The 14,679-nt window shown below is 45.3% G+C and overlaps 1 protein-coding gene across 2 annotated transcripts in view; it reads right to left on the bottom strand.

Annotated features, from left to right (window-relative positions):
• LOC145361486 (myocardin-related transcription factor A-like) overlaps positions 1 to 14,679 on the bottom strand; it is a 239,758-nt gene that overhangs the window by 200,909 nt on the left and 24,170 nt on the right. The window lies entirely within an intron of this gene.

The following is a 14,679-nucleotide window of genomic DNA, read 5'->3' as shown; positions in this document are numbered from 1 at the left end:
CTGTGAAGCAGCAGTGCTAATCACTGTGCTACCGTGCTGTCCGATAAATATTCACTATTTACTCGCCCCCGAGGTAGTGGTAGTGAGCTGCCTTCTGAAACCATTACAGTGGGTGTCGGTACACCTCCAGTGTTGTTAAGGAGGGAGTTCCAGGATTCTGATGCTGGTGCATTGGGAAATTACATATACCTCTGGTACCTTTATACCAGAAAGGAGAGAGACAGCAGGAAACTATAGGCCAGTTAGTCTAACATCAGTCACTGAAATATGCAAAAAGCTATTATTGATGAAGTAGTAGATGTATAGAGACTCATAAACCAATAGGGCATGTTGTCATAGCTACGTGAAAGGGAAATTGTGTTTGACAATTTGAGGAGAGGTCTTTGAGGATATGATCAGTAAAGAGGGGCTACGTGTGGTGCGTTTGGATTTCCAAAAGGCTTTGACAAGGTGCCACATATAAGGATCAGATTGTGTTTTCGACGGCGAGAGGGGTTGGCTAACTGACAGGAAGCGGAGTTGCAATAAGTGGGTCGCTGTCTGGTTGGCGTGCTGGAACAAGGAGTACTGCAGGGATTAGGGCTGACTTCAACTATTTATCATCTACATTAATCATAGAATAGAATCACAGGATCCCTACCATGCAAAAAAGGCTATCTGGCTCATTGAGTCGGCACAGACTCTCTTACCAAGACGGTAGCACAGCTACCTCACAGCTCCAGGGACCCAGGTTCGATTCCTGGTTTGGGTCACTGTCTGTATAGAGTTTGCACATTCTCGTACCTGCAAGGGTTTCCTCCCAAAGTCCAAAGATGTGGGGGTTGGGTTGATTGGCCATGCTAAAATTGCCCTTAGTGTCCTAAAATGCATAGATTAGAGGGATTAGTGGGTAAACGTGTAGAGGTATGGAGGGTGGGGTCTGGGTGGGATTGTGGTCGGTGCAGACTCAATGGGCCGGATGACCTCTTTCTGTATTGTAGGGACTCTATTCTATTCTACTGCTGCAACCACTTCTTTCAAATCCCAGGTTACAGGCCATTAGCCTTTAACCCCATGACTTTTCACTGCACTTTTTCTTGAGATGATTGTTCTAAGTTTCTCATTTTGTCCCCTCAAGAAGCTTGACACCATCCAGAATGAAACAACCCACCTGATTGCTACCCCTTCTACAATGCCCCTTCTTCAATACCTCCACTGCCAATGAACGACTGCAGCCAAGTGCACCATCTACAGCAGGAATTCGCCAAGGTTCCTCAGGCAGCACTTTCCAAACCCATGACCTTTACCATCGAGAAGGACAAGGGCAGTAGATACATGGGACCACCACCACTTGGATGTTCCCCTCCCAGCCGTTCACCATCCTGACATGGAAATATATCACTTTCTTCATCGTCGCTGGGTCAAAATCCTAGAACTCCGTAACAGTAGTGTGTGTATATATAAAGTATATCTTGTATATGGTATACACAGATGCAACTGGGCATCTATGACAAAGGGAGTGAATGCTTGAAGTGGTGGATTGGGCGTCGGTCAAGGGACTGCTTTGTCCCAACACTGTTGAGCTTCTTGAGTGCTGTTGGAGCTGCACTCATCTAGACAAGTGGCGAGTGTTCCCCACACTCTTCACTTGTGCCTCGTAGATGCCTGGTGCTGCTCCTGGACTCTTTGTTGAGCTCGGACTGATCCCCTGGCTTGATGGTAATGATAGAATGGGAGACATGCAGATCAAGGAGGTTACAGATTGTGGCGGAGTAAATTCTGTTGCTGCTGACGGCCCAGTCTCTCACAGATGCCACGTTCTCTGCTGCTAGATCGGTTCTGAATCGAACCCATTCAGCACAGTAGTGGCGCCACACAACATGATGGACGCTGGCTTGAGCATGGAGAGGACTCAGTTGCCACAAGGACAGTGTGGGGGTCTCTATTATAATAACAGACATGTGTATTATTGAGGATGAGTTTGAGTGTTTTTATCCCTCTTATTTCTCATCAGCTTTTGCAGATACATCCTTCAGAAATCATTCAGCTACTGAGACAATCTTGGCAATGGACATTGAAGTTGCCCCACTGTGTGTATATTTTGTGCCCTTGCTACCCTCAGTGCTTCTTCGATAGTGCTCAATGTGGAACTATATTGATCCATTCATTGAGGAAAGAGGGGTAGGTGGCAATCAGCTCACTTTTGATCTGATGCCATGAGACTGGAGTCAATGTCGAGGATTGGCTGGCTAACACCACTGTACACATTGGTGTACAACCTTCAACGTACACCACTGTGCCACCACTTCTGGTGGGTCTGTTGTGCTGGTGAGACAGAACAAAGCCAAGAACAATGGTGGAGGTATCTGGGACATTAGCTTTTAACAGAGCTGAGAAAAATGAGAGAAGACTTACTCCTTCCCCAAAACACTGCAACCAGGGTCACTAAGGAAATTGTCTCGCCAGCATTTACCACTCTGGCACAGAATATCTGAGAGCAGAAACATGTTGTGGAACCATTCTTCTCTACAGAGCTACATTTTGAACACAGACAAGGCTCATTTCAGGACACTCGGGTATCAATGTCATGATTCCCACCTTCCTGAGCTGCCAGAGTTCAAGACTGCTCTCCCAGAAACAAGAAAGGTCAAAAGCAGTATTGAAATATTTTTCTTAACCTCATTTTCCTGAACATTTTCAAGCTATTAGTGATGAAAATATCAGAGATGGGAAAGAGGCTGTTTGACTGACAGTCAGGACTGTCACATCAAGGTCGTAAGGATGAACAAAGACACGTTCAGTGACAAATGGTGAGAACGGGAGGGTAGCTTGGTTGGCAACGGGTCCCATGATGAAACCACCAACAATACATTCAACTCGAGTTGACAACCCAGCCAACATCCTCATGCGTTTTGTTTTGTTAGGGCAGCACAGTGGTTAGCATTGCTGCCTCTCAGTGTCAGGGACCCAGGTTCGATTCCCAGCTTGGGTCACTGTCTGTGTGGAGTCTGCATGTTCTCCCTGTGTCTGCGTGGGTTTCCTCCAGGTGCTCCAGTTTCCTCTCACAATCTGAAAGACGTGCCGATTAGGTGCGTTGGCCGTGCTAAATTCACCCTCAGTGTACCCAAACAGGCACCAGAGTGCGGCAACTATGGGATTTTCACAGTAACTTCAGTATCTTGCAATGTTAATGTAAGCCTACTTGTGACTCATAAATAAACTTTTAAATCAAATCAACTTATGACACGTCTACTCTGGTTTCATGGTTTTTCTCCTTGAACACTGACACTCTTCTCGATATTAAAACCAACAATGACCCTCACTCAGCCTTTCAATGGGGAATGTTGTTTTAGCTGGGGGCAGGCTGGCTGGAGTGGTTATCAGACTGCCTTTCCTCTGAAAGGAATTCTTTTGATGTCAGGTTCAGGGTCACACAGAAGAACACGGAACACTAAAAGCCCCAGGAGAGCTCAATCAGATTATAGTCAAAGAGAGAGGAAAAGGGTTGTCTGATTTGTTCATTCTTTATTAAAACTCGTACTGCACTCCATTTGTAGAAACCTCTGCCACACATCCCAAGTTCTTACAACCAGCAAAGTCCTCATACGGGATCAGTATGAATTGCGTATCGATTCCTGGGGATCTTGCTATACCTGGTACAGAATTATTGAATCATGCAGTGCAGAAGGCTATTCAGCCCATCAAGTCCACACCGACCACAATCCCATCCAGGCCCTATCCCCATAACCCCATGCATTTACCCCAGCTAGTCTTCATTTAAACTGAGTCAGGTGCCTGTGGGTGCAGAAGGGAAGCCAATTACTCTCCTGCAGATTCATTCCAGTTGACCCAAATGTCTTCCCTCCTGCAATCACCTCTGTGTGAATCAGAGTGCCTGTGGACAGGGGGTGAAAGAGGGAGGGGGAGAAATGTCACAAGAGAGGAAGAAAGGGAAAAAGGTAGAGGCAAAACAAGGGCAATTCCTTGTGACATTTTAAAGGTAGAAGTTATGAAACCAACCACTCAATGGCAACATCAATTTTGCTAATAATGTAAGTAGTCAGAGGTGAATGAAAGGTTTTAAAGAAAGCAAGTCCAGCCATGTTACACCTTTACCTTCGGGTACATATTTCAGACTTCTGGCCGCTATCTAAACAGCTTTAAGTAGTCAGTATCGCCTCGAGCGGCAGCCAAACCAAACCTGCAATTGTGAATTAACAGCAAAGAGACAAAGGATGTGAGTGACACAACTTCATTCTCAGCCTAATCACCACCCTGTGCAGCTTTCAAAATCTCCAATGAATGATAAGCTTAGGAGGCTTTTAACATTCTTCAGGTCTCTGTGAACAAGTGATTGTTTTATTCCCAGCTGAAAAGATCCACGTCAGTTTGCTTGCAATTCTGTTAGCTCACAGCTACATCAGAGTTCCTACAGTGCAGGGGGAGGCCATTTGGCCCATCGAGTCTGCACCCACTCTCCGAAAGAGCATCTTACCCAGGCCCACACCCCGACCCTGTCTCCGTAAACCCATGCACTTACCATGACTAAACCACCTGACCTACATATCAGAGTTGGAGAGTTACACATGGAAACAGGCCCTTCAGCCCAACTCATCCATACCAACCAGTTTTCCTCAACTGAACAAGCCCCATACCCATCTAAATCTTTCCCCTACACGTACCTGTCCAAATGTACTTTAAATGTTGTGATGTTGTATGGTGCCCGCTTCTATCATCTCCTCTGGCAGCTCATTCCATACACCCACCACCCTGTGTGTGAAAAAATTGTTTCTCATGTCCCCTTTAAATCTTTCCTCTCTCACCTTAAACTTGTGCCCTCTAGATTTGGACTCCCCTCTATCCTGGGGGAAAAAACCTTGGCTTTTCACCTACGCCCCTCTTGATTTGGACATCTTTGGACTCGAAAGATCAATTCATGATAAAAACCACGAAACTTAAATCAAGCCACAGCCCACTGGCACAACGTGCTGGCTGTCTAACATGCCACAACGACTGACAGGCTAAATCGTCCCCAGTTGAAGGCGGCAGTGGACCAGAGACAGAACCGGGGCAGCACAGTAGTTAGCACTGCTGCTTCACAGCTCCAGGAACCTGGGTTCGATTCCCGGCTCGGGTCACTGTCTGTGTGGAGTTTGCACATTATCGTGTCTGCGTGGGTTTCCTCCGGGTGCTCCGGCTTCCTCCCACAGTCCAAAGATGTGCAGGTTAGGTTGATTGGCCATGCTAAATTGCTCTTTAATGTCCTGGGATGTATAGGTTAGATGGATTTGTGAAGTAAATATGTGGGATCACGGGAAGAGGGCCTAGGTGGGACTGCTGTCGGTGCAGACTCGATGGGCCAAATGGCTCCTTCTGCACTACAGGGATTCTAAGATTCTATGGTGAAGAACACTTGCTAGACCCAAGTACTGGAAGTGCATTTTTACTAAGCTACCAAAGTAAACTTTATTCATTAGTCACATGTAAGCTTACATTAACACTGCAATGAAGTTGCTGTGAAAATTCCCTAGTTGCCACACTCCGGCACTTGTTCAGATACACCAAGAATTTAGCATGGCCAACGCACCTAACCAGCACATCTTTCGGACTGTAGGAGAAAACTGGAGCACCTGGAGGAAACCCATGCAGACATGGTACGAACATGCAAACTCCACATAGACAGTGGCCCGAGCCAGGAATCAAACCCGAAATCATGACGCCGTGAGCAGCAGTGCTAACTGCTATGCCATCCCTGCCCAGAGATACATCAAACATCAAAGGCAACAGACTAGGGGGAATTATCTGTTCCACTGTCTCATTTTCCATGAACAAGGCAGTGAAACTCCCTTCCTAACAGCACTGTGGGTGTGCCTAAACCAGATAAACAGTGGCACAGTTCAAAAAGAGCAATTATTCATCATCTCAGGGTCAACTAGGGATGGACAATGAACACTGGTCTTGTCAGTGATGCCCACAACGCGTGAATTTACAAAAATGTAGTAGTCCCACAACCAACAGATCTACACAGTAGTGCAGCATCAAATTATCAATGATGAGGGTGACCTAACAGAACCAGGCCTGTAAATAGTCCCGTACTGAAGCACTGTGGAGCCCAACACCAATGCGTGAGGGGAGGCTAAAGTGTTTACAGGGTCAGAAAGTGTCAAATGGATAATCCTATTCCTCAAAGATCTCCTTATCAGAGTTAACAGCGCCCAGTCAATAACTGGGACAACTGTAAACCTGTCACAACATTGGCTCCAGCTGACTGTAAAAAGAACACAGCCAACAATTAGAACAAAATATATTGCAATTTAGTTCGGATGCTTTCAGAACAGGCCTCAGTAATCTACAAGATATTTGGAATACTAGTGAATAGTTTAAATGTGTGATTAATATAAAGCACTAAAAACTAACAGATTGACTTCCATGCAGCCAAAAGGTACAGAATGAACTTCATTACATTCCACTAAATCACTCAAATCTCTCGATGGACAATCAGTATGCCAACTCATATATGGTCAACTGTACCATCACTTGCCTAGCAACACAAGAAATTCTATGGAATCACGTGGAATGCCTACCTCCCAGAAAAGGTGCAGTCTGGTCAAGTCTGCCACTGTAGAGAACACAAGAAGTCGTCTCACAACACCAGGTCCAAAAGCTCGTGCTACCAAATAAACCTGTTGGACTTCAACCTGCTGTTGAGAGACTTGTTGCTGTGTTTACCCCAGTTCAACGCTGGCACCTCCACATCACAGTATAGGGTACCACAGAACAAAATATATTGCAATTTAGTTAGGATGCTTTCAGAACAGGCCTCAGTAATTTACAAGATATTTGAAATACTACTGTGGTTTCACTCTGTGTGAATGGTCAACTGCTGGGACTAATTTACTAATTCTACACATGGCCGATGGCAAAATGATACAACAGATAACAAGTTAGACAATTGAAAAGACCTGGAAAACACACCAATGATGTACACCTCCACTTATATCTTATACTTTTCCAGCGGGCAAACAATGAGGACATTGTTCTGTGAAAACTGGTTTCTGTATTTGCTGCACTGACTATATACTTTAGGACAAAAGGGCTCAATGGAAACCTAACTTCCAGTAGGGCAGCACAGTAGTTGTCTCTGGGTTCAATTCCCAGCTTGGGTCACTGTCGAGTCTGCACATTTCCCACCTTGTCTGCGTGGCTTTCCTCCCAAAGTCCAAAGACGTACTGGTTACACACATTGGCCACGCTGAACTTTCCCTCAGCGTACCCAAACAGGCACCAGGTTGTGGCGACAAGCGGATTTTCACAGCAACTTCATTGTTCAGCCTACTTCTGACTAATAAATAAATTTAACTTTTTTGATAGCGCCCACTCGACTCCAGACACCACAAGCCATGGGGAGATTAAGAAAGCAGAAGCTGGGGTTTTCCCTTCATGCTCCTCCTTCCCTAAAAAGCAGCGGGTCCGAGTCATTTCTCTCACCAGTGTTTGGCACTGAACATCAGATCACCTCACAAGAAAACATCACAACTTAGAACAAAAAACAGGCTGGCTTTTTGAGAATCAGAATCCCTACAGTGCAGGAGGAGGCCATTAGATCCATCTGGTCTGCACCAGCTTTCCAACAGGGCATCCCACCCAGGCCCCATCTCCCACATATTTACTCTGCTCATCCCCCAGCCTACATTACTTTGGACACTAAAGGGCAATTTATCATGGCCAATCCACCTAACGGGCACGTCTTTGGACTGTGGGAGGAAATCGGAGCGCCCGGAGGAAACCCACACAGACACAGAGAGAATGTGTTGACTCCACACAGACAGTGACCCAAGGCTGGAATTGAATTTGGGTCCCTGGCGCTGTGAGGCAGCAGTGCTAACCACTGAACAAAGAACAACACAGCATGGGAAACAGGCCCTTCGGCCCAACGAGCCCACACCACCATTTCAACATTGTGAGTCCCCTCTCCACCCATGACCCTTGTCTATGCTTATGGCACTCCACATTGGAAACCAGATTGAGGGAAGACTAATTTAGGGACAATTTGTTACACCAATCAGCCTAACAGCACATCTTTGGGGTGTGGGAGGAAACCGGAGCACCCGGAGAAAACCCACTCAAGCACGGGGAGAATGCACAAACTCCCACAGACACTGGCCCAAATCCATGTATCTGCACAGCAAACAGTGATAGTCACTGAGCTGTCGTGTTGCCCAGCATCTGGTCCAGCTAAAGTGTACACTAACTGTGTGAGCACACTGCCCACACAGTTAATTTTTGGCACCTGGTCACCAGCCAGTAATCTCTGCTAGGAAGAATGTGCAGATTACTATATCCCAGGAGGAAATAGTCACACTCACAATCAGGGGAGTGAAAAAGGTGGGCAAGATAACAGAGGGTGATGGAACGTGCTACAGTAACACCCAAATATAATTGCTGAGTAGAGACTGCGTATAGATTTTATTTCGTTAAATAGAAGCAGCTGGAGGCTCCCAGACAAACTCAACATCTACGCTAGATTGGTATCAAGGATAAAGAAAAAAAATTAATACAAAATTTAGGCAGCAGGGTGGCACAGTGGTTATCACTGCTGCCTCACAGCACCAGGGACCTGGGTTCAATTCCAGCCTCGGGTCAGTGTGGGGAGTTTGCATGCTCTCCTGTGACTGCGTGAGTTTCCTCTGGGTGCTCCGGTTTCCTTCCACAGTCCAAAGATGTGCGGGCTAGGTTGACTGAGCACACTAAATTGCCCCTTAGTGTCAGGAGCATTAGCAGGGGAAATATGTGGGGTTACGGGATAGGGCCTGGGTGGGATTGTGGTCGGTGTAGACTCAAATGGGCCGAACGGCCTCCTTCTGCACTGTCAATTCTATGAGAATTATGCTTGGGACAGGAAACCGATGCCAGAATGACTGGGCTGAGATTCAATGCACTGCATCCTGGTCCAAATGTGGAATTCCATCTAAGCAAAAAGATTAGATTAACACCAGCCTAACAGAAAAACAAAAATATTGAATACGTGCATTATTACGCCAGAAGGAAGGCTGGACTGAAGATGAACAGAACCGTGCACTTCCAAGATGCTTCCAAACGTAGCCTTGTTGCTGGAATTTAACTTGCTGATTTGCTAAGGGCCTCCATGACTCAGCTCCACATCAATCACTGGCTTCAGGCAAGTGAATCATACCACTGCAATCTGGGACAATTAATCATCCTTGCTGCAAGACTGGAACAGACAAACCCCCACCCCCACGTTAGGGAAAAAAATGGGGGAAAAGAAAAGATTGAAAATGAAATGAGTTCTGAATCATTAAGTTTCTGCAGGCTATCAACTGAAAACTGTGCAATCCTGCAAATGTACAGCTTCCAGGCTGATGCTTAAACGAAAGACACTCAGACAGAGGACTGGAGGGTTACTGGAATGAGAAAAGTTAACTAGAAAAACAACAACTTAACCCAATTAATATATCTGGTTCTTTGCAAATTTTTAATAACAATAAACAATTATTAATAGGCAATAGCTGGAAGTTATAAATGATCAGGTTAGTTATTCGTGTGCTGATATGCAATGAGTAAGGCCACAGAGTGAATGTCAAATTCTGCAGTTTTATTTACTTTCACCTCTCAAAGAAACCAATCACCTCGTTCAACATTTCTTCCTAACACCAACTTTTGTTTTTAACCCCAGATCTAATTCACTGCTCCAACAAACTTTGTACCCTTCCCCCATCACACGCATCCTTTAGTGACTCGTGTTTCAGCTATTCCCGGATATACAACTAGCCCAAATTAATTCCCAAAGTACCTTTCAGGAAACTGCAGCTCCTGACTAAACTAAAGGCACTTTTAGAGACTCGCAACAACAGCATCCTTTACTGGAGGGTCCAACATAACCGACGGGGGCCTCACATTTTCTGCTGTCCCATTCTACAACTCATGTACCTGTTTATTATACTTGCAAAGCAAGTTGCTTTTAACTGCCGTCATTACCGTACCACTATGCACAGGCAGATCCTGAGTCTGCTTTGTGTGATATAAAATGCTAAGATACATCAGTAAAGACCAAGGTGGTGAAGTTACAGGTACGAGCATCTGCAGGGAAACATTTCAAACACTCCAACAGCTAACCACACAAGGGCAGTCACATGGAGATGCAAGAAAACTTGTTTTATATAGAATCACATATCTCAAAGAATTTTACTGCCAATGAAGTACTTTCAAAGCACTGTCATTGCTGTAATGTAGGAAACACGGCAATCCAAATAATGACACTTATCGATTTGCATCACTGGCCGGCCAGCATTTATTGCCCATCCCTAGTTTCCCGAGAGCAGTTGAGAGTCAACTACGCTGCTGAGGCTCTGGAGTCAGATGTAGGCCAGGCCAGGTAAGGATGGCAGATTTCCTTCCCTAAAGGGGCACGATTTGATTTATTATTGTCGCGGGTATTAGCTAACAGTGAAAAGTATTGTTTCTTACGCCATACAAAGCACACCATTCATAGAGAAGGAAAGGACAGAGTGCAGAATATAGTGTTACAGTCATAGCTAAGATGTAGGGAAAGATCAACTTAATATATACGTGCTATACAGACAAAGCGTAGCATTCATAGAGAAGGAAAGGAGAGGGTGCAGAGTGTTGTGTTAGTCATAGCTAGGGTGTAGAGAAAGACCAACTTAATGAACCAGATGGGTTTTTCCAACAGTGGTTTCATGGTCATCAGTAGATCCCAAATTCCCTTTTTTAAAAAATGTCATTCAAAATCCGCCATCTGTCTTGGTGGAATTTGAACGCAGGTCCTAGAACATTAGCTGAGTTGCTGGATTAATAGTCTAGTGATACCACTAGGCCATCGCTAATGAGGGGCAAATATTGGCCAGGTCACCAGGTTAACTCCTCTGCTCTTACTCAAAATAGTGCCTAGGATTTTTTTTGAAACATCCTCTCGAGCAGACAGATGGGGCCTTAGTTTAACGTCCCATCCAAACGATGCACTCTCTTTAGTAATGCAATAGAGTGGCAGTCTTGGTTTCTATGCTCAAGCCCTGCAGTGGGACTTGAACCCAGAACCTTTTGGTTCAGAGGCATGCATGCAACCAACTGAGCTGACACAGAAGCACTGAAGAAAGATGATATAATCAACCAACCAAATGCTGCAGAAAGGCTAAGGCAGGTACATAAGAACATAAGAAATAGGAGCAGGAGTAGGCCATCTAGCCCTTCGAGCCTGCCCCGCCATTCAATAAGATCATGGCTGATCTGAAGTGGATCAGTTCCACTTTCCCACATAACCCTTAATTCCCTTGTCTATCAGAAACCGATCTACCCGTGACTTAGACATATTCAACAAGGTAGCCTCCACCACTTCAATGGGCAGAGAATTCCAGAGATTCACCACCCTCAGAAGTTCCTCCTCAACTCTATTCTAAACTGCCCCCCTCCCCTTATTGAGGCTGTGCCCTTCAGATCTGGTTTCCTTTCTAAGCAGAGAGAATCTCTCTACCTCTTGTAAGTGTCTATAAGATCCCCCCCCCTCAGCCTTCTAAACTCCAACAAGTACAGGCCCAGTCTATTTAATCTCTCCTCATAAGCTAACCCCCTTATCTCCGGTGTCAGCCTGGTGAATCAGACTGGGTAAGGACAGTAGAAGTCCTTCCCTAAAGGACATTAGTGAGCCAGGTGGGTTTTTACAACAATTGACAACGGCTTCACAGTTATCATTAAACTTCTAATTCCAGATATTTGAGTTGTTAAATTCCACCAGCTGCCATGGTGGGATTCGAACTCAGTTCCCAGAGCATTACCCTGGGTCTCTGGATTACTAGTCAAGTGATAAAACGAATGTGCCACCGCCTCCTTGCATGCAGAAAGACAGGATACATGGGCTGTAGCAGGTGATATACTGGAGCAGGGGGTAAAGGAAAAAGTAACTGAGGCAGCTACACATATCTTGGATGCAAAGAAATTCATGAGCTCCTTGCATTTGGTGTTCGAGGTAAGGATGGTGTAGAAGGATGCAAGGTGGCAGCTGCTGCTGGAAGAAAAGAGCTCAGAGTTGTCCCTGACCTCCAAGGTGATCCTGGTGTCACCGGTAGTTTTGTTGTGAAACATCAGGTTTTACCTAGAAACAAATCCACAAGAGTAGCAACAAACAGCAAGGGTGGTGGACTGAGAAATCTCAATATACGTAGCATTCTCCCAGGATCAACAAATGAATGGGTACAGAAAGCCAGCAAACAAACAAACTCGAAGGGAGGACTATAAACAATAGTTCCATCCTCCAGGCAGACATAACGTAATCATACTAGCTTTTGTGAAAGTTTCCTCTATCATAAAGGTTGCAATCAAGTTGACACTGCTCAGAAATGCAAATTAGTCACTGCGTTACTGTCTGCTCTCAGGTGGGAGACAAAGAAAATTACAGCACAGGAACAGGCCCTTCGGCCCCTCCAAACCCGTACTGACCATGCTGCCCGACTTAACTAAAAACCCCTCCCTACCCTTCTGGGGACCAAAAGAAGATAATTAGAGCACAGGAACAGGCCAAAGTCAACAAGAACTGGTAACTTGTTCAAGTGATAACAGCTTACTATTTATTTTCCTTGCTTCACAGAATCCAGTGCCATTCAGCTCATCAAGCCTGCAGCTACAATCCCACCGACATGTATTTGCCCTGCTAATCCCCCGACACTAAGGGACAATTTAGCATGGCCAATCAACCTAACCCGCACATCTTTGGACTGTGGGAGGAAACCAGAGCACCCAGAGGAAACCCACGCAGACACGGGAGAATGTGCAAACTCCACACCTGACAGTCACTTGAGGACAGAATTGAACCTGGGTCGCTGGCGCTGTGAGACAGCAGTGCTAACCACTGTGGCAAAACGATCAGCACCTTAAATATAATAAAATAAATCCCAGGTTCTTAACCATACAGGACAGCAGTCAGACCAAATGGCTGAGACCAGGCCACATGAGATATTAGGAAGGACAGGTGACCAAGAGCTTTATCAAAGAGGGAGGTTTTAAATACTGTAGCAATTTAAAAACAACACACCTGGAAAGATTTCAGCAGGGGATTTAGTATTGTTGGCCTCCGACAGGATGGATTTAAAGCTTCCTGGATTAAGGTGCACATCCATGTACAACAAAATGGAACGGTGCAATTGCTTTTTCTTACTGATTGCTATAATCTTATCAAATGGTGCAGCAGGCCTGATGGACCGAATGGCTTATGACTGCTCCCATTTCTTTTGTTATGCTGGACTCATACGAGTGAGGTGCTGATACACCACAAGCACCCACAGAACTATCCCTCAGTCAAATGGATGAAGGGAACACCAGAGAACATGCTTACTCCGCAATACATGCATTCACCCCCTACAGTATAATCATTAACAATAAGGAGGAACCATCAACAACAGTCTGGCAGAAGGTGAACTCTCAAGAATCGATGGCTACTCTCTCAATAAACCCTGTCTGCTTTGTTGAAAAGTAGTATCTTCTGGAGATTCAGAGAAGAGCTATCCACGAAGCAACCTCCACGCCAAAAAAGTAAAAGTTGTTTTCTTAGCGCTTACAGGGTAGGGAGGAAAGCACTGGCTTACGTGTCCTGCTGTCAGCAGGAGACCTGGTGCATAGTTTAACTATCGCTCTGCACAAACAGCAAACTATGAACCAGCCGTGAGAGGCATGTGGCTGTACAGGATCCCTCCCCGTTTACAATCAAATTTAAACTGCAGATGTCACTTTTCCTGCCCCTTCATACAAAACCAATCAGGAATAGTAATCGCACTATCCCTTTTTGTTTTACACGGATGTACCCCTTGATCTGGAAAGTTTTTATCCAATGCTGCAAGCAGCACATTAATAAACCCAACATCACCGAAACAAAATCAGATGCGTCAACAAATCAGAGACAGTCCAAAGATATGCAGGTTAGGCAAATTGGCCATGGTAAATTGCCCTGCATCCTCCAAGATGTGTAGATTAGATGGATTAGCTAGGGGAATTATGGCAGGTTATTGGGTTAGGGCCTCTAAGATATTGTCAGAGTCAGTGCAGACTCTTAAGAACATAAGAGCTAGAAGCAGGAGTAGGCCATCTGGCCCTCGAGCCTACCCCGCCACTCAGTAAGATAATGGCTGATCTTCTTGTGACTCAGCTCCACTTACCCATCCGCTCACCATAACCCTTAAATCCTTTACTGTTCAAAAATTTGTCTATCCTTGCCTTAAAAACATTCAATGAAGTAGCACTGCTTCATTGGGCAGGGAATTCCAGATTCACAACCCTTTGTGAAGTAGTTCCTCCTCAACTCTGTCCTAAATCTGTTCCCCCTTATTTAGAGGCAATGTCCCTACCAGTGGAAACTACTTCCCTGCTTCTATCTTGTCTATTCCCTTCATAATCTTATGTTTCTATAAGATCACCCCTCATTCTTCCAAATTCCAATGAGTATAGCCCCAGTCTATTCAGTCTTTCCTCATAATCTAACCCCCTCAACTCCAGAATCAACCTAAGTCCAGAATTGGACATGATGGGCCGAATGGCCTCTTCTACACTATAGAGAGTCCATGATTCTACGAAGAACCTTTCTTACTTTAGAGTTATAGAAGTGTACAGAAATGCAGCAACCTTCCTGTCCCCTGGGGGCTGAAGCAGCTGACTGCTCCAATTGTACATGCAGCAACC

This window comes from Carcharhinus amblyrhynchos, chromosome 35 (assembly GCF_965287045.1).
Source record: "Carcharhinus amblyrhynchos chromosome 35, sCarAmb.v2.hapA, whole genome shotgun sequence".
In the NCBI taxonomy this organism is placed as follows: Eukaryota; Metazoa; Chordata; class Chondrichthyes; order Carcharhiniformes; family Carcharhinidae; genus Carcharhinus; species Carcharhinus amblyrhynchos.
This window is presented reverse-complemented; position numbering and strand designations above follow the sequence as displayed.